The 20,807-nt window shown below is 40.8% G+C and overlaps 1 long non-coding RNA gene across 1 annotated transcript; it reads right to left on the minus strand.

Annotated features, from left to right (window-relative positions):
- Positions 1–4,143: 4,143 nt before the first annotated feature.
- On the minus strand, positions 4,144–19,654 carry LOC121665304. The gene is made up of 2 exons (XR_006016321.1): positions 9,481–19,654; positions 4,144–8,511 (listed from the first exon to the last, which is right to left on the minus strand). It is a non-coding gene; the product is annotated as an uncharacterized LOC121665304 (long non-coding RNA).
- Positions 19,655–20,807: the final 1,153 nt, after the last annotated feature.

The raw sequence follows: 20,807 nt of genomic DNA on the forward strand, positions 1-20,807 counted from the left end.
GGGAGATCCTGGTATGAAGCCACCGCACAGCTTGAGGGCGTCTCTTGTTAACAACTGTAACATACCCTACATGAACCCAAACGCTCAAGTGTTTATTTAGCCAAGAACAAGGTTACTACCTTGTAAATAGGATGCACCCTCAAGCTATCCCAGCTGTACTCATAGCACAGCCAGGATTTGCTGAGCCAGGCTGGAATGATGGGATTGTCCTGGGGAACCTCCAGGATTTTGGTTTGGTCTGGGATGGTGCCTTCCCCTGAACACCTTCTCATTTCTGGCACATGTAACCACCTCTGCTGCCAAGGGCTGCCCAAACCAGCACCCCAATAAGACATGGACCAAATAAATACATCTGCTAAAAACACACATTTATCACTGTTTATCACTGAAGTTTTAAAGTCTTTTTCTGTTATGGAGTAGTCACTGGACTTCATTACTGTCAACTCACAAAATGGCTTTGCTCCTTTGCTGGTAGAAAGCACCATGTGTTTTACTGAAGGACTTCTTCCATAGCTGGAGTCACAGGAGATACATCTCTGGACCATCAGCTACAGTGAAGTAAATATGTTTGGGATCTCATCAGTTTCAGCAGCTTTTTTTCACTTTACCATCTTTACTTCCTAATTCCATGCACTTCACTTTCAACAAATCACCACTCGAGCAATTTTTTCCAATAAGCTCTTTCACAGTATCAGCTATTTTTTCCGATTAAAATATTTTTGCTCTGTGGTTTCAGTCTTCAGCTTCTTTTTCATCTGGTCTAGACACAAGCTAGTTATTTGTGAAACATTTATTATTGTTTCAACCAATTGAAAAAGTTTTGCAGGTTTTGGCTTCAACAGTAACCAAGTTAATGACTCTTCCCCTAAGAAAGCCAGAAATGATAAATCAATTTATGACTTCTCACAGGGAACTCCGTGTTCATGGGGGCTGAAGGAACATCTGATCAGGGAGCAGCACTTTAACCATGAAGAAAATTCAAGGATTTTTTTTAGCATGAGGAATCAGTTTGTGTGCACAGCAGCCAAATGTTATAAGCATTTAAGAGTCCATAAATACTCCTTCACAAGAGAGATCATAATAGTTACTGGGTCAAAGTCACCCTGCAAAAATTGTGTTACATTGGTGCCTGGTGAGTAAAATACATGCTTTCTATTCTGTTAGCAGCTACATGATCCTCTTCACAATTCTATTTTAGATTGGCCTGAACGTTCATAAAATAAGATTTCTTTTCCCAGATCTTATTCCTTAAAGCTAACAGTAAAAATCTCCAAGGAAAATCCAGCAGGGAATGGTGGCATTCTCAGTGTCCTGTGGCCTTTGAAAAAGGTCATACCTACAAAGCAATACAGCCCATTACAGATTTAAACTCTGGCCTAAGCCCACATCAGATTTAAGGATGCAATTCAATGCTCTACTCAGAATTTTCTACCTAGGCATGACAGATGTTATGGTTCACCTCTTCACGGGGTTTTTTTAACACAGAGTTCACACTGAGTGAGATACCACTGCTCTAACCAAAACTATGCCTTTCTTTTAATTTTGGGGTTTCCAATCATCTACTCATGGTTCTGAGAGAATTCTCTTGTGACTATGGAAATTCAAGTCAGGTTATGAGAAAGTATAAAAACAATGAATACTGGGTTTGGCTTACAACAAGGAAGACCGGGAGAGGGCACATGCAGCTATTTAAATTCATAAAAACCTTTGTGGGGCTCCTGTGTTCTCACTTTTCCCTTGATTTTAAAGGGCCCAAAGCCATTTCCATCTCTTCACGCTGCTCTGCAGAGCAGTGTGCACAGTAACTGGGACCTTACATTAGGAGGGATTTATTTATATTACACAAAAATGATGCTCTTTTATCAAAAACTTTGCTATTAAAGTGTGGAGGCAGGTAGCAGGCTGAAGGACAAGGACTGACATCAACAGATCTCTCTTGTAATGAAGAGCATTTGAGACTGTACCAGCAAGCTCTTCAAGGAGCAGGGTCTGCTTGGTCTGTCCTGGGTACAACAGGCCCCCTCTGTAAGTCATTTAAATGTTTAGTAACTTTGCATTTTTTAACAATTCCTGCCAAATTGCATGTATTTATTTCAAGCCTGCCCAACGTCTGCTATTTACAAATACTGCCATATATATTAAAGCAAGAGTCACTCCCAATTAGCTCAAGTGTTTAAGAAAATCATCGTATATTCTGAATGATGAAAGATCACAGAAGGAGGTCTCCTAATGGATAGCAGGTGTGGGAATGAAAGCATCTAAAGACTGTGAGCCAAAATCTAAGAAGCCACAGAATATCATAACTCACTTTAAATTGCACCTAGGTCACAAAGTTAAATAAGACCTTTGGCTCAGAAAATATTTAAAACTACCACCATTTTTATAACAGAAAAGCAAACAAACAAACAAAAACACCCCCCAAAATGCTTATTCTTTATAAGAAGATATGCAGAGTCAGCTACATATGGAGGATAAGCCAAAAAAAAAAAAAATTAATAAACATAAGATTGAAAAACACTGATATTTTTGCCTCTGTTTTCAGGCAGATATAAAGAGCCTCGATAAGCTCTAGTTATCCACAAACACCTCCTCCTTCTGTTTTGTTAGAAAACACTGAAAACCAGGCAGGTTAACTCATATTTAAAAGTTTGAATCCACTACACACTGTAGTAACAAAACTACTTTTAGGATCTTCAAACACATTTGATAATACAAAATAATCTTTGTCACAAAAATAGTAGAGTAAGGTCAACAGATTAGCTGGATGAAATTCCCCAACTTGGACTCTCATTTAAAGGACACAATGATCTATGTTTTGTTATAACCTGGACTTGTGGTACAGGAATATGGCACAGACCTCAGGTGATCCCGTTCACAGTTAACGTGGTGGATGTTGGTACTGAGCTGTACCACAGCAAGATGCCTTTTCTTCCAAGAACTCCCAAGTCGAGTGACTAAGCAATAAGTTTTCTATTTGTCAGTGTTCTTACTATCAGTTACTGTGAAAGCAGGGAAATTTAGAACTTGAAGATTCTTGAACAGTTAGGAACAATTAACAAATTAGGTATGAAGGCCGAGATAGGGATGGGGAAATACAACCCACCTTTAGTCACTGTAACATCACCACAATACCATAAACAGACTGTAAGCTTTGAGCAACTCCATAAACCTTTACATGGATGGAAGTAGAATTAACTGAAGATTTACGTACCTGACAGAAAAGAAAAAAACCCCAATCATCAAAACACAAAAGCCTGTCCTTCAGTGCCAGTATCATCATTGCCAGTTGGATGCTTCATAGGTCTTCCAAAGTTTGAGCAGAGCACAAACCTAGTGTGCATATACAGCTCTCACTCACCTGGAAATTTCAGTCAGTGGGTGTTTTGCCATTTTCTGCGTGTTTTTCCTGAAGATACAAGAACACTCACCATTGTTATTGGCCAAAACTATGATCAGGCAAGTCAGCTCAGGGAGATATGATGGCATTTTAGGTCAGCCTGTAAGGAAAGTTAAAGCTGACCATGCTGAAAAAGCTTAGAGAAATAAAGGAACAGAAAGCCCTTCAAGGTTGCCACAGTCAATCAATTTGTAATAAAGATAAAGCCATCACAGTCCAGTCAGACACACATGGCTGTACATGTTTACATGGGTAAACAAATAAAGTGCACAAGACCACTAGATCCAAAGGCAATCAGCAAATCCAACTGGCTTGCCTAGACAGCACCAAAACCTCTCCATATGAAGAAAGCTGCCAGGTCACTTAGAGCATGGTCATGCACCATCCCCACCCATGAATTTGTGTCATCTGCCCCTACCACAGCAGAGAAGCAAAAGAAATCACCACGGTCCATCCAGAGACCAGACAAGGGCAGAAAGAAGCAGATGATGTGCAGCACTTGGTCCTACCGGTGTGCTGAGAACTGCCAGCAATGCAGCCTCCTCTCCAGAGCAATGAGGAGAGCAGAGGGAACAGCACCCTCCTTGCACTCCCTCACTGCAGGGGAAGCACACCCCTCAAGGCACACACTCAAGGCAGGTAATTAACCTTTAATCAAGTTCCATGGACATGTTTAAAACACATGCCAATGTTACTTGCTCATCCGTCCATATCTAGGCACGTACTTCGCACATGCAAAAGGAGGATTCATAAATATGCTTTTTATTTCCTAAGAGCTGCACCGCAAATTCCATAATGCATTCATTTCATACAATATCAGGGTATTTGTCAAACAAGATAATACTATACAGAGCCAGGAATGGTATGAAAAACCACTGGTAGAAAGCGATATGATTCACATTTCTAGTAGTGGATCAGTTGCAATGGAATATGTTTTTCATCAGAACTTGGTACCAAAGCTACTGTGGCTGCTGATCACACAGAGATAGTGCTGTATTTTAGTATCCTTTTGAGAAAAAAAACACCATTTCAAAGGGAGTTCTCTTTCTCTTTAGGAAAAAAAAAAATATCAAAGCAGCCTCAGACCTTACACAAGTCACACATTGTCACTTTTCACTGCTCCAACATCCGAGCTCCTGCATAACACAGTTCTTACCTTGCTGATTGCTCTGCTGATGTCGCTGGCCTCATTTTGGGGAAGGCAGGATTAGGACAAGGCAAAACCACCAGAGTTTTACCTAAAACCACCTAATCCATCAGTCAACAGAGCCCTGAGCAGCTCCTGAGCTGCTGGGTTACCACAAGGAAACTGAGGCCGCAGGACCCCGACATCCCTCACCTCACCGAGCAGCACGAGAGGCAGCGGGTGCGTGATCCCAAAAGGAGCATGGGGGCTTCTCCACATGGTGTTTTACACCAACTTTATTTAGCTCTCACTCCTCAAAAAGGAGCCTAGGGGTACATTAAGCCACATGCAATACATATTGTTTCCATAAATTGCATTCCTCCAATCATTACCTGCAACTATCTAAGTAATTTTTAAAAGAGAAAGACAAAACAAAACCCGTGTTGTGTGTTAGATTCTGCCCTCTGATTCTGGAACCACTTCTCACCATAGTAGTTAAAAGCAATAATGTGAAAAATATTTCATTTCTATTTACACAACATGGATAGAAATCTCTGAAGTTTTAGATGTTTTTTTCCCAACCAAAACGTTTATGTACTGATCAGAGAAGGTCCAAGTTATGCTGGGAGAAGTCATGGTATATGGCTCCAGGCTTTACTGAAGAAGTGAGGGATGCAACCACAAGGAGAAGCTCCAGAGTTGTGTACCTCTAGGATTATTCTTAGCCTGGCATATTGATTTCTATGTTTCAAAAGAATTTAAAATTTGTGAGTACAATTTTCAATAGACAGATATAAAACAGAACCAAGTTTCATTTTTGTTTTATATTAGACTATCTTATCTGTCTTTTGAATATTTATTTCTCTCTTTAAAAACAGCATTTTGCAATTATGATGGTTGCAAAGACTATTTCTAAATAAGAATGGACTCGTGGCAGATCACAAGCACCTCTGCTGCCATTCATTGCTGTCCTCAAGCAGAGTCACCAGATCTTTCCATGCCAAATCTACTGAAGAGATGCGCCCAGGGGGAGCACAGCAGTAGATTAGAGTCACACCAGCCTTGATTTGCAAATTCTAGTGTAAATCAGAGCCACATGAGAGCATGTTAAAAGCTCCCTTTTCTTTCAGGGGAAAAAAAAATTAAAAGAGTAGAGTGGCTGGTCAGAACATTCACAGTAATATTTTCAAGTCAAATGAAAAAACACATTAGAAATAAAAGTGCTCGGAGTTCCTAATTCGCAATTTGTATGAAGCTGAGAGGAGCATTCAGCATTGGCCCTGAGAAATATTCTTCCTAACCTTCAGGACAAATCCTTCTAGCTCTGCTACATGAGGTACACAGAATCAGGGCTTCATGGGTCACACATCTCCCAACAGTTCCCCCCAGATCTTTGAATCAACTGTGAATACACTGAAAAAAATCACTGCACTGACTTCAATACCTAAATAAGGCCCAGAAGCCCAGCTCTGAAAACCTTTGAAATAAATCGTGGCAGTGAACTTCAGCCCACATCCAGCTGACATCTGAACCACTGAAAAACTAGTCCAATTACACCCCACCTCGGCAGCAAGACAAGGCAGCTGTAAGAATGCATTAGCCTTGTGCTATCACATCCAAACCATCTGAAGTGGAAGTCACTAGCCCTTAAATCAGAAGAAGGCAGGCAGCACTTCCAGTTCTCAGCAAGTCAGAGATGCAGCTAAAACTTCAGCCTTAAAACTAAAAAGTTTGGTCTTACCTGGGGGTCACCTTTGCTGAACAGCACAAATTGCGAGAACAGTATTATGTCACCTACAGGCTGTGACTAGGTTTGATGCATTATCAGTCAGTTCAAAAGACGGATTAAGAGGTATTATCAGTGTAACACAGCTACAGCAGCAGCCTACTCCCAGCTCAGTGCCCATGCCACTGTAAGCTGCCTTCCCACTTCAGCTCAGGATGTAACAGGGTGATGTTAAGAGTTCATCCTTCAGCTGTCTGCCAGTTAAACAAAGATTCCCTTTGATTTTAAATTACTTTAAGTTTTTAAATAGACTGAAGCAACTGGCTAGCAACAGATTTTATAAGAAACATCATGCCATTAATACACTGACTAAAACAATAAAATAAATTCAAGAAAGCATCTAAGTTTGGCTACTAAGAGAAAATCTTTCTGCAGCAACATTTGCAAAGTACTTTATTTCTTCTCCTCTGGAACTGATGTAACCTTTCAGGAGCTGTAAGATTTAGAAGCCACACCACATCGCAGTTGTTTTCCTATTAGCGTACCCCATGCCGAGAACACCAGCGATTACCACCCTTGTGGAATGTGGTCTGCCTGTGTTAGATTCGGTTTGACCTCCAGCGTGGGTCAAAAGATGTCAGTTTCTGGAGAACTCTGCGGCTATTGTGTCACCCAAGCAGAAAATGCTGCCTCGTGCTTCAGAGAAGGCTCAGGAGCCTTTTAAAACACACTCATGTAAAGCAGAGGAATTTCCGTGTCTTCTCTCTTGCTGTGTCACTCTTCAGCTAGCTAAGCAAAAAGCCTTCCAGGATATTTCTTGGGCATTTTCCTAGCCCTGACAGGAGTATCACAGTTCCATTCAGTTCTTTACTAATCTCTCCTCAAACCCACCAGAAACGAGGTACACATACAGGTGCTGCAAAATCAGCCATGTTGCATCCAGTGATGACTCCAATCCAGCTTCGCAGTGCCCAAATCCTAATGCTTAAGGACAAAATGCCACTTCAAAGAAACCAGGATTCACATCTAAAAACATGCACAAAAAGCACATGAAGTGAAAAGACCTGCACACCATTCTTCTTTGCTCAGCACCACGAATTACACCAGCCCCAGCAGTTTCTGGTCTGACTCTGCAACACTTACTATTTGCACAAATAAATCTCTGTCACAACACTCCTATCAGTCAAATAATTGCAGCGAATCTGTTAAAGCCCCAAAAGCCCAAGATTGCAGGGGTACAGAGAAAGCTCATCCTCATCTCATGTCTGCAAGAAGACAGACAGTGGAGTGTCTGTGCTGGAAACGCCCCTATAGGAAGGCTGATTAACTTAACTCACTGATGATATAAATATCATTATCTGCAATTCAATCAAAAAGCAATCAAGGCGTGTTTATTAGTGTATTTTTGAAAGGCATTTAGAGCATAGGTTGGGTACTTATTGGATTTAACTAATAAATAAGATTACAAGAATCAAATCACTGCTCTTGGAAAACAGCACTTTCTGTGGTGAGGAGCAATTTAAAATCATTACCAATTTGAAAAGGAATGAAAAGATAAAAGGAAAACATCAGCAAAAAAAAGGGGCAGCAAGCCATTTATTTTTACTTTTTTAAGAGGATTTGCTGTCAGTGTATAAACATCACACAGGATCCCAGGATGGTGTTATTTCTCACTGCAGATGTGTGCCACAGGACTGGTCTCCTCAGTCTCCAAAACTGCTTCTAATATTCTTCTTGTTTGGATTGCAATTTGATCCACACCTTCAATTCATGTTTTGTTGGTGTATACCTTTTATGCTGGATGACTTTACTTGTCTTCATCGCCTTGGCAAGTCAGAAGGGAAACATTTTTAAAAGCTGTGGCATTACTCAAGCTGTGAGGTGGGCGACTCAAGAGAAGCAACATCTTAAAACATTCTGCACGGGGGCAAGTAAAAAGTCAATAAGGAAATACCATAGTTAGGCTGGTTTTAACTTGCTGAAAGTGTGAGACAGCTGTTCATTTCCTGATCACTCATGTGGAAATGGTAAAAAATCATTAAGAACAATGACTAATCACCAAATCAAAGCAAATATTAAATACGCAAACTTGCTTTCTAGCCTTAAATCCAGCGTGCAAATGAGAAGTGGTATTCAAAAGTTTAGTCTTTAGATAATTAAAAAGGGTACATTAGAAGAAAAGAAAGATCCAGTTTATGGCTGTATCATGTTAGAACATCATCAACAGGAGTTGTGGGAGCACTTGGATCCACATGGTCAAGGCTGGAATAAAATACAGAGAATTACTTTAAAGTCAGAAATAAGTAGTGTATGAGAATAGAAAGTGTACATGGGAAAAGCAAATTCTCCCCTTTGCTCGTATCCTATCCTGAGTAAATGTCACTGCTGCTTCTGAGCTGGCCGTGCTGTGATGACAGCAAGAGGATGTGTGGTCCTGAGTGGCCCGTCAAGGCTTGCGCTCTATTTCCTTCACACAGCATTTGGTTGGTTTTAGGGCTATCCAGAAGGGCATTAAAACTGCAGATTAGGAAAATACATTACCCCCTCTTTGGTAATGAGGTGTGCAGTCCATCTGGGAAGAGGCAGCCAAGCTGCTCAGAGGAAGCAGTTTGCCATAACACCAGGGAGGCACATTGCTGGGTCGAATGAAATGAGTGGGACAAACAATGCCAGGAAGCTCCGTTTGATGCCCCCCTCCTTTTTTCCTCATGCCCACTGCAGTTCTTTATTATAAATTTTCAGGTCTGCCTTAGGCCGTTGGTATTCATCAGGCCCTGAGCTCCCAACTCATCTCTGTCCAAAAGATGACTGATCCCACCCTCACTGTGCAGGCAGTTCCTGGCTCTAAAGGACTCCACTGAAATGCATCAGCAGCTCCCCCACCACCATCTGCTCTATCACAGTGTCTCCAACCTGCTCCTCTCTTCAGCCCCCCCAAAAACAGATTTCTCAGTCACAGAGAAAATGGGTATTTCTCCTCTATATTGTCCCAGAGACTGCAAGGGAGCATCTGACAGAAAAAGCAGAGATAACTGGGATTGTTCCACATGAAGTGACTTCTACCCATTTTATAAATGGATGGGAGGAGGAAAGGACAGAGCCAGACTCTTCTCCACGGTGTCTAGTGAAAGAAAGACAGGCAATGCCTTTCAAATACAGCAAAATACAGCAAATACCATTGAAACATAAGAAACTTTTATGTAAGAGTGATTGATCACTGGAATAGGACACCTAAAAAAGTGAACTCTCCTCATCCTTGGAGATATTCCAAACCCAACTGGACATGATCCTGGGAAACCTTCTCCAATTTACTCTCCTCTGAGCAGGCAGGTTGGATGAGATGATCTCCAGAGACCTCTTCCAACATCAAATATTCTTCTACTTGAACGGAATTTCATTACAAGAAAACAAAAAATAATAATAATTTTATTAAAAAGCCCTCAAACTCTAGCTTAGTGATAGAAAAACAAAAATGCAACTCACCAGACATCACTTTATTCAGCATATTTTCTTTGGAACAGCATGCATTTTATTCCATGCTTGGGAAGTTTTCTGGAACAGCCACAAAAGCTGTCTTTCCAAGCACATGATTAGAAAGCCAGCTATTAACCCAAATGCTTCCTACAAGAAAACTTACGACCAATGTATTCTAGGCAGATGAGACTGGGGAAAAATGGTTCTTCCAAACTTGGGGATGAAACTTTCCAAGTTTAGGTTTGCATCCACTTTTTGGCATTTGAACCTAGTTTAATTCCTGATTCCAAAGGACAGTTTTCTAAATATTCATCATTCAGCTAAATCCCCACCAGGAGCCCACAGTGATAAGGAAGAAAACGAGACTCCCATCTTGAAGCAGCAACTACTCTCATACCTACTGCTATTGTAAAAAATGCTGACAGTCTAATCTTTAAAATCAAACAAAAGTTGGTACTAACCCAAATTTATTTTTACCCCACCTCAGATAGCTCTTACACATCAAAATTTCTGTGAATAAGGCAATAGTTATATTGCAGAGAGATGTGGTTAAGGAAAGTAAGTCAAATTGTTTGCTTGACTTCAACCAAGTCCAAGGACCTCTTAATAAACTGAGAGCAATATTTAATTTCTCTCTGCCTCCTCTCACTTTGAGAAACAGAGTCTTTTCATTCACATCATCAGGGTGGCACATAACACCAGGGAGAACTACATGGGAAATAATACAGCAAAGTTTTGTGTGATGTCACTACATAGAAAAATTTTTATCTGGAAAAGTGAATGAGGAATTCCAGCACCAGCCCAAGTTCACTTCAGTGAATTCCAAAAATATTGTATAATTTTTAACACATTAAAGAACAGCTATTACAAAGAAGAAGATTGTGCAGATGTGTTTGCATAGAAAGGAGGTTATTTTGAAAGATTCTGAGCTCTTTAACAAGTAAGCCAAATATTTTTAAACGGTCCATATTCAGATGGTCCCAGCAAGCTCCCCAAACCTCTCCCAGCATATGGCAGCAGAAGACCTGAGACCCAGGTTCTCATTAACTCGTCGCGTGAGTTTTATTCTTTTGTTAAAGTCAGGGTGCAAGAATATGCTTAAATAACTGAGAGATCTGTAGGAAATACGGAAAGATATATTTCCATGTACTAAAATGAAGCATTGGTAAATGGTTTAATGAATCAATTATATTTCAAAATGGACTTCTGTTTTGTTTTACATTTCCTTCCCTTGTAAACGGCATGCCAACTCCAATACTTCACTCAATAAATGACTACTAAATGAGTGCAAAGTTACAGGCATGTTGGTCTCTATGACAGGTCATACATAATCACCATAGAAATATATAATTACACCTGTCAACCTCATCTCATGCAATTGATTCAATAATTAACAATGTCAGCACCAGGCTAAGCTTAGAGGTCTCACTGTGTGAAAATACTCATACATGGCTAAACATCTTGGTATTTTAATTGCCTGTCATAGTGCCAAGGTTTCTATATTGTACCTACTTGCACAGCAACAGGCTGGAATGAGTAAAGCACATTTAATAACTGCAAAAAGGTGAATTTATAAGCTTGCAGTCATTTTACAGCACTCACAGACAGTGCAGGGTATTCTAAAGACAGCTGGAGATATAGTTGCATTTGAGAGAACAAGTTCAATTTGTGAAAAAAAACTTCTTCTCTGTGTGGATTGTATGTCCACCCTGTGAAATAAAACTCATCATATAAATCTGAGAATTGTTTCTAATTACAGCTGCTGGAGAGGTCAGCTCCTGCCTGGAAGTGTACACACGCCCAGTCTGACAGGACGGTTAATCTCAACACACCAGGAATGGCTGTGTAAAAACAGCTTCTTACAGGCTTCTAAGGACTTAATCATGACATGTTTGTCCATCTAATATTCTAAATTACTTGCAAGCTACGCTGCACTGAAAGGCCCTGATGTGCCCAAACGCTAACCCCCCTGAACTCGACGGCCGGGCTCCCAGCGCCCTCAGCAGCAGCCGGAGCTGCAGCTCCGGTCTGGCACTCTGTGCTAATTGCACATGAACATGACAAAGGCAAAGTCTTTGTGGCCTGAACTTTTAACAGTGGCAGAGCAAGACCAAACAGACTGGGTCAGGGAGAGGTACTAAGCAGAGTCCCACGAGGAGGTGAAAGACAAACAGATACTGGGAGCTGATGGGAAAGAGAATGAACTCTTCAGGAAATAGATGTGAGGAAATAAAATATCTATCTGGGGAAAAAAAAAAGTGTAAAATGAGAAGGTAAACAGGTGGAAGAACTGCTCCACACATTGGCAACAGGCAGTTCTAGAGCATCCCACACTCTAGGACTTTAAAATCAACATTGCAATGTAAATTCTGTTCACATTTTCCCTAGTACAGAAAAGCCTTCACCTGTATGAAACTTCTACGTGAAAAGTTAAATTGCTTTCAAACAATTTGCAAACTCAAATATGAGTGAATAAAAAGTAAACAGCATCACTGAGGAAATCCCTCTATTCACCAGAAAAGCAGCAGAACACAAGTCGGTGAGAATGCACAGATGTTTAATTAAAATAAAGTGACGCATCTCTACAACCTTACTTACTCTGCAGACTTATCAGGCTATATTCTTCCCCTCTGATGACCAGGCCTCTTCAATTCTTCTGTGTTTTGGCTGAGTTCAGCTTTTTTTCTTAAATATCACCATGAACTGGAACCCTTAAACAAAAGAGAAAAGGTGCAACTCCAAAGTCACTAGAGAAACAAGAAAAAGCAGTGGTAGTTTTCACCTACAAACAAACACGTTTCAGTTGAATGATCAAGAAGAGCATAGCATGGCAGAAGGATGAGCCCTGACTTACTCCTGCATGGTTTGATGTTGAATGAACACAAGAAGGGGATGGAAGGCATTTGTTAAAGCCTATGAATACAGAACATAGGAAAACAGAAAACACTTTACCTTCTTGCTTTAATTTACTGTAAATAAAACACCTCCAAATGGAAAAGAGCTAAGTGGCAAACACTGTTTTTAAAAGAGGGTTATTATGGAACTCATCTCCAAAGACAGGATTTTATAAAACAAAAGAGAAATTAAACCCTGTAAAGACTAGCAGAACCTTCTGTTTTCCAACTTAGATCTGAAAAGGAGAATGAGCCTGGTAGTGCCAGGCAAAGAAGCCTTTCTGTTGAAAACTGGAGCAGCAGAGCATTTATTCATAGCAATGTTTAATGGCCAGATTGAAGTGGGGTTTCTCACATGAATCTTAAAACTCTGAGGCATTTTTAGACCTTTTGGAAGGAGATTCTTTCTACACAAGTCTGGACCAGAACTGCCAGCAGGACCCGTAAAGGCACCTTAACCTCGCAAGGAAGCAAACAGGTCTGTTAGGAACATGGAAAAAGCTGGTGGGATCCACGGGGGGTGGGATCCAGAGCACACCAGGTGTCCTGTGGGCAGAGGGTCACCTGGCCAAGCACTGGCCCCAGCTGACTCCCAGGCTGAGCAGAAGAGCCAAGGTACTGCCACCACCCAGTCTGCTGAGGGGTGACATGGGGTTGTACCCTGCTTCCCAACACAGCCAAGTACCTCCCTACACACAGGACAAATCTGTTGCTGAAAAACCAGCATCTAAGTTGCTTCCACTGCCTTTGTTGGAAATAACACTTAAATGAGAAAAAAAAACTCAGCAAAAGCCGACCAGTGGTGTCTCTGCATGCATAAGGATGTGGAGACCCAGATTTTCAGCTGGCATAAATCACCCTCACCCTGTTGGAGGATACAGCAACTCTGCTGACTGTCACTGTTGAAGGGTGAGCCTATAAACACATACACAACCCAGAGGCAGGCTCACATTTCCCTCCCTGAATTTCAGGGTAGGTGCAGTTGCCATCACACACTGGCCAAGCTTTCTTGGAGCTGCTCCAGAACATCAATCTAACATGTTTTCAAGCTTATCCTTGGAGAGCTCAGCTGGCCAGAAGACTTCCCAAAGGATGTATTTTCTATATCCTTTCAAACAGAGAGCCCAGAATAAGAATCAGCTCAAAGAATTTCACGAAGTCTTTTACACTCATTGTAGTACTTGAGAAACAGGACGGGTATCACAGCTCTAAGTGGTCCATAGTACAGATGATCCACAAAGTTGCATTTAAAAGCCTTTCATCCACACAGAGTTACTGTCTTCTCTACCCATTCATCGACACAGAACTGCAAAGCAAGGACACTTCATAAAGCCTTTATAATTATTCATATCAGCATTTGCAAGGGAAGGTCTGCAAATTTGTAAGTACTGCTTTTCTGATCAACTTAGTTTATTTTTGGTTTTGCTAATTAGGCTCATTTTTCCCTCATAGGCAAAGGAAAGCAAAAGGAATAGATACTGTTCCTTTATAAACAATGAAAATATCAAAAAACTAAAGTTCAAAATAATGATTATTAGAATCCCTTTCAAGTAAAACATTTTTCTAACGATAATTACACATTTCAAACACTGTTCAGAGAGCAGTTTAAGCTCATAAGTGAATAGCTGAATGAAGCAAAGCCCAAAGCTCCCCTGACACAGAAAACTGGAGTGTGTGCAGGGTGACAGTAGTTCAGGGAAGGGTGCTGCCTGCCACATCCTCGGCAGGGCGAGGCAGATCAGCTGTCTGATTTCCAGGAGCACAAAGCCAGGTTACACCAGCCAAGGATCAGCCCCAATAGCTGCAGCTGAATTTTCAAGCCTCAGACAAGGCCTAATTCAACTCCCATTAAAGTCAATAAAAGCCTCCCATTGATTACAGCAGTGGTTGGATCAGGGCCATACTGATGTTTACTAGAAGCCAGATACAAGGTCTGATTACTTTTATACTGTTACACATCAGATCCTTATTCACTCCATTATTTACAGGCTTGCAAACAAGCAAGAAATTCTGATCACACAGTCATACAGACTTCATTTGCATCCTTGATTGGCATGATGAGAGCTCAGAGAAGGGTTTGAATATGTATTACACAGAGCAGCAGTGCACAAAACCTGCAGGATGCAGTAAAGCAATCAGGCAGCATAAAGAAATTGAAATGGAATTCCTTGGAGAAAGGGATCATTAAGTGCTTAACAAGCATCACTCCGTTATATCTGTTTTAGTAATGTTAGCATAATTTTAATTGTTACCATCCAATCTGTTTTGATAGCTTTGGAGTTACCAAGATGCTAAATATTTTACGGTGACATTTGAACAATCAGGAAGATTAGCTGCAATGCCCTCTACGCAGTAGCCCAGTGCCTGTGAATAGACAAAAAGGGGGATCTATTTTCTGTGTGGAACAAAGACAAGACAGAAAGATCAACACAATTAAATATTAAACAGAAGTAATTACATAGGCAGCTAAGTAATAACTCAAACACCCTGTATTTTATTATGCATTTCCAACTAGCCAATTAAATCATACAATACTGTGAATGTGCCTGGCATGTCCTGCTGCCTGGTAGGTCATTTAGCCAAGTTTTACTTCTGGTATAGAGATTCTTAGTAAAATTTATACTGAGCCAAGGAAGCATGCAGGATAGAGGGCTCTGCTTTGTCCTAAGCTGACAAAAAGCTGTTGTCCCTTCTAAAAAGTCTAAAAGTCCTAGAGTTCTATCTAATGCTAATGGGTTGCCAGGTGCAGTTTCAGAGCCATTTAAGGGGATACCTTACAATATGACATGTGTGGCAATCAGTGGCCTCAGCATCACGCCTACAAGGTCATGGAGCCAGAACAATGTGCAACAGTCCCTACCTGCATGGAGACACTTTCTAGATCTAGGGTTCATGCAATCAGTGCATGCCAGGCACAAAATATAACAGAGGATGTGAGCTACATGGAACTCAAATGCTTTAGAATTACACACCTGCTAGAAGTGTTTGCTGAATCAGGGCCATATAGGCTATTTGCAAGTGATCCGTAATTAAATGCAAACTAGCGCTCCCAGCAGAACAGTAGCAAGTAATAATAGCTAAATATTATCCAGAAGAGAGGCAAAGGACATAATTATTGCCAAATGAAATATGGCAACACTAGAGCTTTAATATGCTTGTAAGAGAAGCTTGCAAAATCTGTGGTAGCATAAGACTGAGACTTCCATCTGGATAATAAGGATCCAGGCTGAAATCTGACACATTTTCAACTTTAGGGAAAAAACTCAGAACCTAGCAGCATATACTGCCCTGAAATCAAATGATACTGCTATCTAACAATTTCCACCTTAATAACCCATCTCTCTCTGATGAAACTGTAACTGTTTTTCAGTTATTCAACTCATGCTCATAAATGGGTATTTGAAAATAATTTCTCTCAGGAAAAATGGTATTCTTTACCTATGAGTAGAAAGAATAAGCTCGAGATTTGGGGTTAATCTGATTAGTCAGGACATTGTAAGAATCAGGATGGTAGGGCTTAAAAGTGCCCTGTAAATCAGGGTCACACAAAGATACCAGAGGATCTGGGTTTGTTAAGCTCATCAAGGTCAGGCACTGGCCTTTGTAGCCAGAGCCACACAAAGCCCACAGACCCTTCTGTGGGGTCTGTCACAGGCGCTGCACAGGTAAAGAGGAGACACTCCAAGTCTGGTCAGTCAGCAGCAACTTTGCTTCTGATACCAAAAGCTCAGAAGCTGCCAGCTCAGTACTCATCAGGGAGGAGACTTCCCACCTGACCTGTAAGTTTCATGCTAACTTGAAAACAGGAATCACAAAAGGTCCACAATGCAAGGGCAAAGGTTCAAGGGAGAGCTGCTGGCCCTTGCATTCCTTGTGATTCTTAAAGGGAACTCTCTTCTATTGAGCAAACATAGCAGCTCCTGTCCTTCCTTCAGATGGAGTCCCCAGAAGGACATCAAGGGACTCTGCTGTGGTGACAGAACTTGCTCTGCAGACTGGCACTGCACCTCTCCACTGGTGATGGGGCCCCTGAGGAAAGAAGCTATCAAATGCTGTGAAGGTTGTCACTAAGATTTTCCTTTTTTTCAAGCTCAGGCAGTGATGTTTCTTTCTTTTACAGTCACAGCTCAAAGTTCTGATACCTGCTGCCAAAGGGAGGAGGGCAGCGTGGTGAGTTAGTCCCTGGTAAATCCATCAGTGAGACACCATTGTTTTCCAGCTCACTGTGGGCATATTCAGGAAACTTATTGTAAGAGTTTTCAGGCAATTTCACAGGCATTGAGACTGGGCACTGGACCAACACCAAAACACCAGGGTCTGACTTACAGGGCTTGGTTCCCCCAAGAATATGTGCTAAACATGTTACTTATAAATAATTGGATTCAAAAGGGTAGCAAGAGCTTCATAAGCAAAGAGAGCTTTAGAATAATTAATTAAGAAAAATATTTTTTAAATTATGCTGATGTACAAGAGGACTCGTCTTTGAACATCTAAGGAGAAAATTAACTAGTAATTGGGCATCTTCCTTGATCCATCTAAAGCAGTTCTGAGCTGCACCCCTGGCGGCAAACTGGAAGAACCAATAGCCTTGACACTGAGTGGAACTTTCAACAGTATTTTTGTGCATGCTTGATGAAAAGAATAAAATCTTTCAAAGGCTGAAATACAATAATCCAGTGGAACATCAGGGTTAAAGATGAAGGATTTGGGATGCCACACATAATAGTAAAGTCCAGAGTTCTGAGAGAAAAGGCATTTAGACTCAGCTCCTGCAAGTCCCATCCAAAGGGCCTTCAGATAGCACGGCCTAAGAAGAACAGGTCTGGAGGGGAAGACTCTACAACAAGCATTTTCTCAGTGACTCTCACAGCAAACCCTGACTGTGCTGAACACATGTGGCACCTTCCTGACATATTCCTAGACATAGAAGGAGAACCCAAGGGCTGTGCAGAAGACCACACTGCCACTCCCGGACAAGGAGTGCAGTATTTGCTGTCTGCATCAGCAAGAGAAACTCAGGACCTAAAACTGCTTCCTGGATGTCTGGGTATTTTAGAAGCTTTTTACTGAGTCATATTTCTTACAACAATTTTACAGCTACTCCAAATCACAAACACTTGAGCCAAATCTCAAGAGTGCCATTCAAAAAATGAAACCTCTTTAATCTTTTCAGGGAGATAATCAACTTAAGTGGCTAATAACTTCATCATTTGAGATGAAACTGGTAAATACTTGTACCCTGAGAAAGCTTCAGAGCAAAGATACTAGCTAGAAAGAAAAAAACCAAAAGAGTGAAATTATCCAGTCTTGGTGTTAAAAGCCTGAAACATTTTAAAGATTAAATAAGTATTTGATGTTACTATTTTTAGCTAAAGAAAAACAGCATTGTCCCTATCAGACATTTCAATTTACTTAAAATAATTGTGCCTCAGTAGCTTACAAAGGAGTGATTACATACAGTGTGACAATTGTATTACTTACTACCCTTGACATCACTTCAGTGAGGGTCACTCCAGTTAAATATTTCATTTGCTGTAATGTCCATCTTCATCCAGCTATTTTTGAAGCAATCTGAAAAATCTTCAAATCCTTGTTCCTTCGTCTTTGTAAAAAGAGGGCCCTGTTCATTGTTCCCTTTAATACTTAGCAAATTGCTGGAGCATTTCACAAAACCTTTAAAAGAAAAGTGCATGCAAGAGAAATTCAAAGTAACTCATTGAAAACATCCTTTTCTCACTTTCTTAGTCCTTTCCACTGTCAAATTCCCTGCCTAAGTCCATTCTCTGGTCAGAGACCCAAAGATGCTTTATTAACAGTATCCTCATAAATATTCTGCATTTGAATGAATGAAATGAAGGATATTTGACATTTAAATGTTTCTTACAACTTCATTTATAAAGCAATTCTCTTATACCAAAGCATGCCTCCATAGTTACACACAAAAAAATTACAGCCTTCTTATACTCCTCCGTATGTGTCTTAACATCACCATTTTCTTAAACCCATCACGACCTAAGTTCTATTTGCTGAATCAGAACCGCCAGGATAACACCATGGAGAAGTACACATCACTAAACTTTAGTGTCTACAGCTTACCTACAGATCGTCACCATGGAAGAAGGTTTATGTCCTGGTCAGGCTGTGGAGAGCTGTAAATGATGACATTGCATGGAGTACTGGGAGTGGAGGAAATATCACAGTGAAGTCACAGATAGGCCACTCCTCTCCACTCTCAGTTTGATCTGCATCGCTACTTACAGAAGCTGAGGAGAGAGAGGAAAATTCAGAGGGTTCCCCATCCTGCAGAGGTGTCTCTAGACCAGCAGAGCAACTACATTTCCAGGTCAAAAGCAAGAACTCCAAAGCCAGCAGCTTTCCACCACGTTGCAACCAGAGGTTTGTACATGTACCAGAGGCGGATACTGATCCCTACAAAACCTGAACTGTCATTAGCACTCCCCTTGCTTTCCCTGTACATTGGAGGTCTTCTTAAGTACTCTGAGACTAAGAAAAAATGAATAATTTTTAAAATGCACTGCATTACTATTAATTGGTTGTTATCATTATTATTAATAGTACTATGTATCTTCATATGGTAAATATTACTCCCTGCTTCTCACATCAGCATGAAATAAGCCCCAGTATGAAAATGTTGTTCTGCAATCTCAGCACAGGCAGGCTGACCTCAGTTCTCAGGAATTAATGCACAGCTTTAAAGAAAGTCACACCAGAAGCATATATTACTTTATGGGTTTCTCTGTAAAATAACCTATCCCTCTTTGAGGCATGATTTAAAGACAGCCCACAGGACATAAATCACAGCTGCTAAAAATACAAACCCCTTTAGGACATCACTCCTTAACGGCAGCAAAAATCTTCACAGGAAAAGACACCTGCCCCAGTGAGAGAGAATAATCACCTTCTCCAAAGCACGTGTTGGATGCCTGCTGGAGTTAGCAGGTTCACAGTGCCAAGTTTTCCTTTGGAAGAGAAGACAAGTTTCAAAATGCAAACCAAAATCCTGTATTTCCTCTCAAAAAAAAAAAAAATCTACTTTTCAAAAGGGCGAAGTGTATTATAAAAAAAAAAAAAGGTGCACAAGGGTCTCACACAACTCCCTGGGAAAGCCTGCCCCATTCTTGCACCCCAATTACCAATGCAATCAAACCAGGACATTGGAACTGGCAACCTAAAAACCACCCTCACTTACTGGCTTTACTTCCCCAGGCTCCTGGTAAGAGACAGATTCAGAGAGTCAATTGTAAGTAAGAGGTCTTTCTCCAAGTTTCTTTTGTGGAGGCACTGGGTCCTGAGGTCTTTGAAGCAATACTGATTGCAATATCAATAATTTTGATTTAATTTTCTTTCCCTTCCTACCGAAGTAACAATGCCATCATACTTAGGCCATTTTCTTTGGTCAACAAGATTTTCCAGCCACCATAGAAGATGTTAAAATGTTGATTCAGTTTCATCCCAAATTGGAATAAAATGTCTAGAATTTACCCTATTTTTTAAAATGGAAACTTTATCAGGCTCCAAGCTTTTGATGAGCTTATAACACATTGCTTCAAAGTCTTCCTTTCCTTATCCCATCCACGCTCTACTTACCATTAGAATAATTTTACAGAGTATAGTCCATGTGCATCCACAGGGCACAGAAACATTGAGCAGAAAGAGCACAGTTTGAAAAAACCCCAACAGATTTTGTCAAACCAAGATCATTTTACCACAAAACGCCTGACACATTTTGCTGATAATACCAAAACCAACAAAGTGGGTGTTATCACATATTAGTATAAGAACTGGACAACATGCAACTCAAACCAGAGGCAGATTTGGCACCAGCTTTCTCCTCCCCTCCAAACTGACCTGAGTTACACAGGGCTCTGCTCTGTACAAACTAGGACAAATATTCACCTTTCAGTCACCTGGCCTTGAACACTTCCAGGGATGGGTCATCCACAGCTTCTCAGGCCAGCATGTTCCAGTGCCTCATCACCCTCACAGTTTTAAACTTTCCCTCCCCTTGCCCTTTATTGAAAGGCTTTAAATTCAAAAATAATGCTCCAGTTCTTGAAGAGAAAAAAAAAATGTACATCATCCAGGGAAAAAAAAGAGTCTCAGTTCGATGTGAAGCCAGATTATCCCTGACTAAGGCTGGCCCACTACTGCAGAAGCTTGTGCCTGGAG

The sequence above is a fragment of the Corvus kubaryi genome, unplaced genomic scaffold, assembly GCF_017639235.1.
Source record: "Corvus kubaryi isolate FWS band 111438036 unplaced genomic scaffold, C.kubaryi_AGA036_p1.0 37322, whole genome shotgun sequence".
Classification (NCBI taxonomy): domain Eukaryota; kingdom Metazoa; phylum Chordata; class Aves; order Passeriformes; family Corvidae; genus Corvus; species Corvus kubaryi.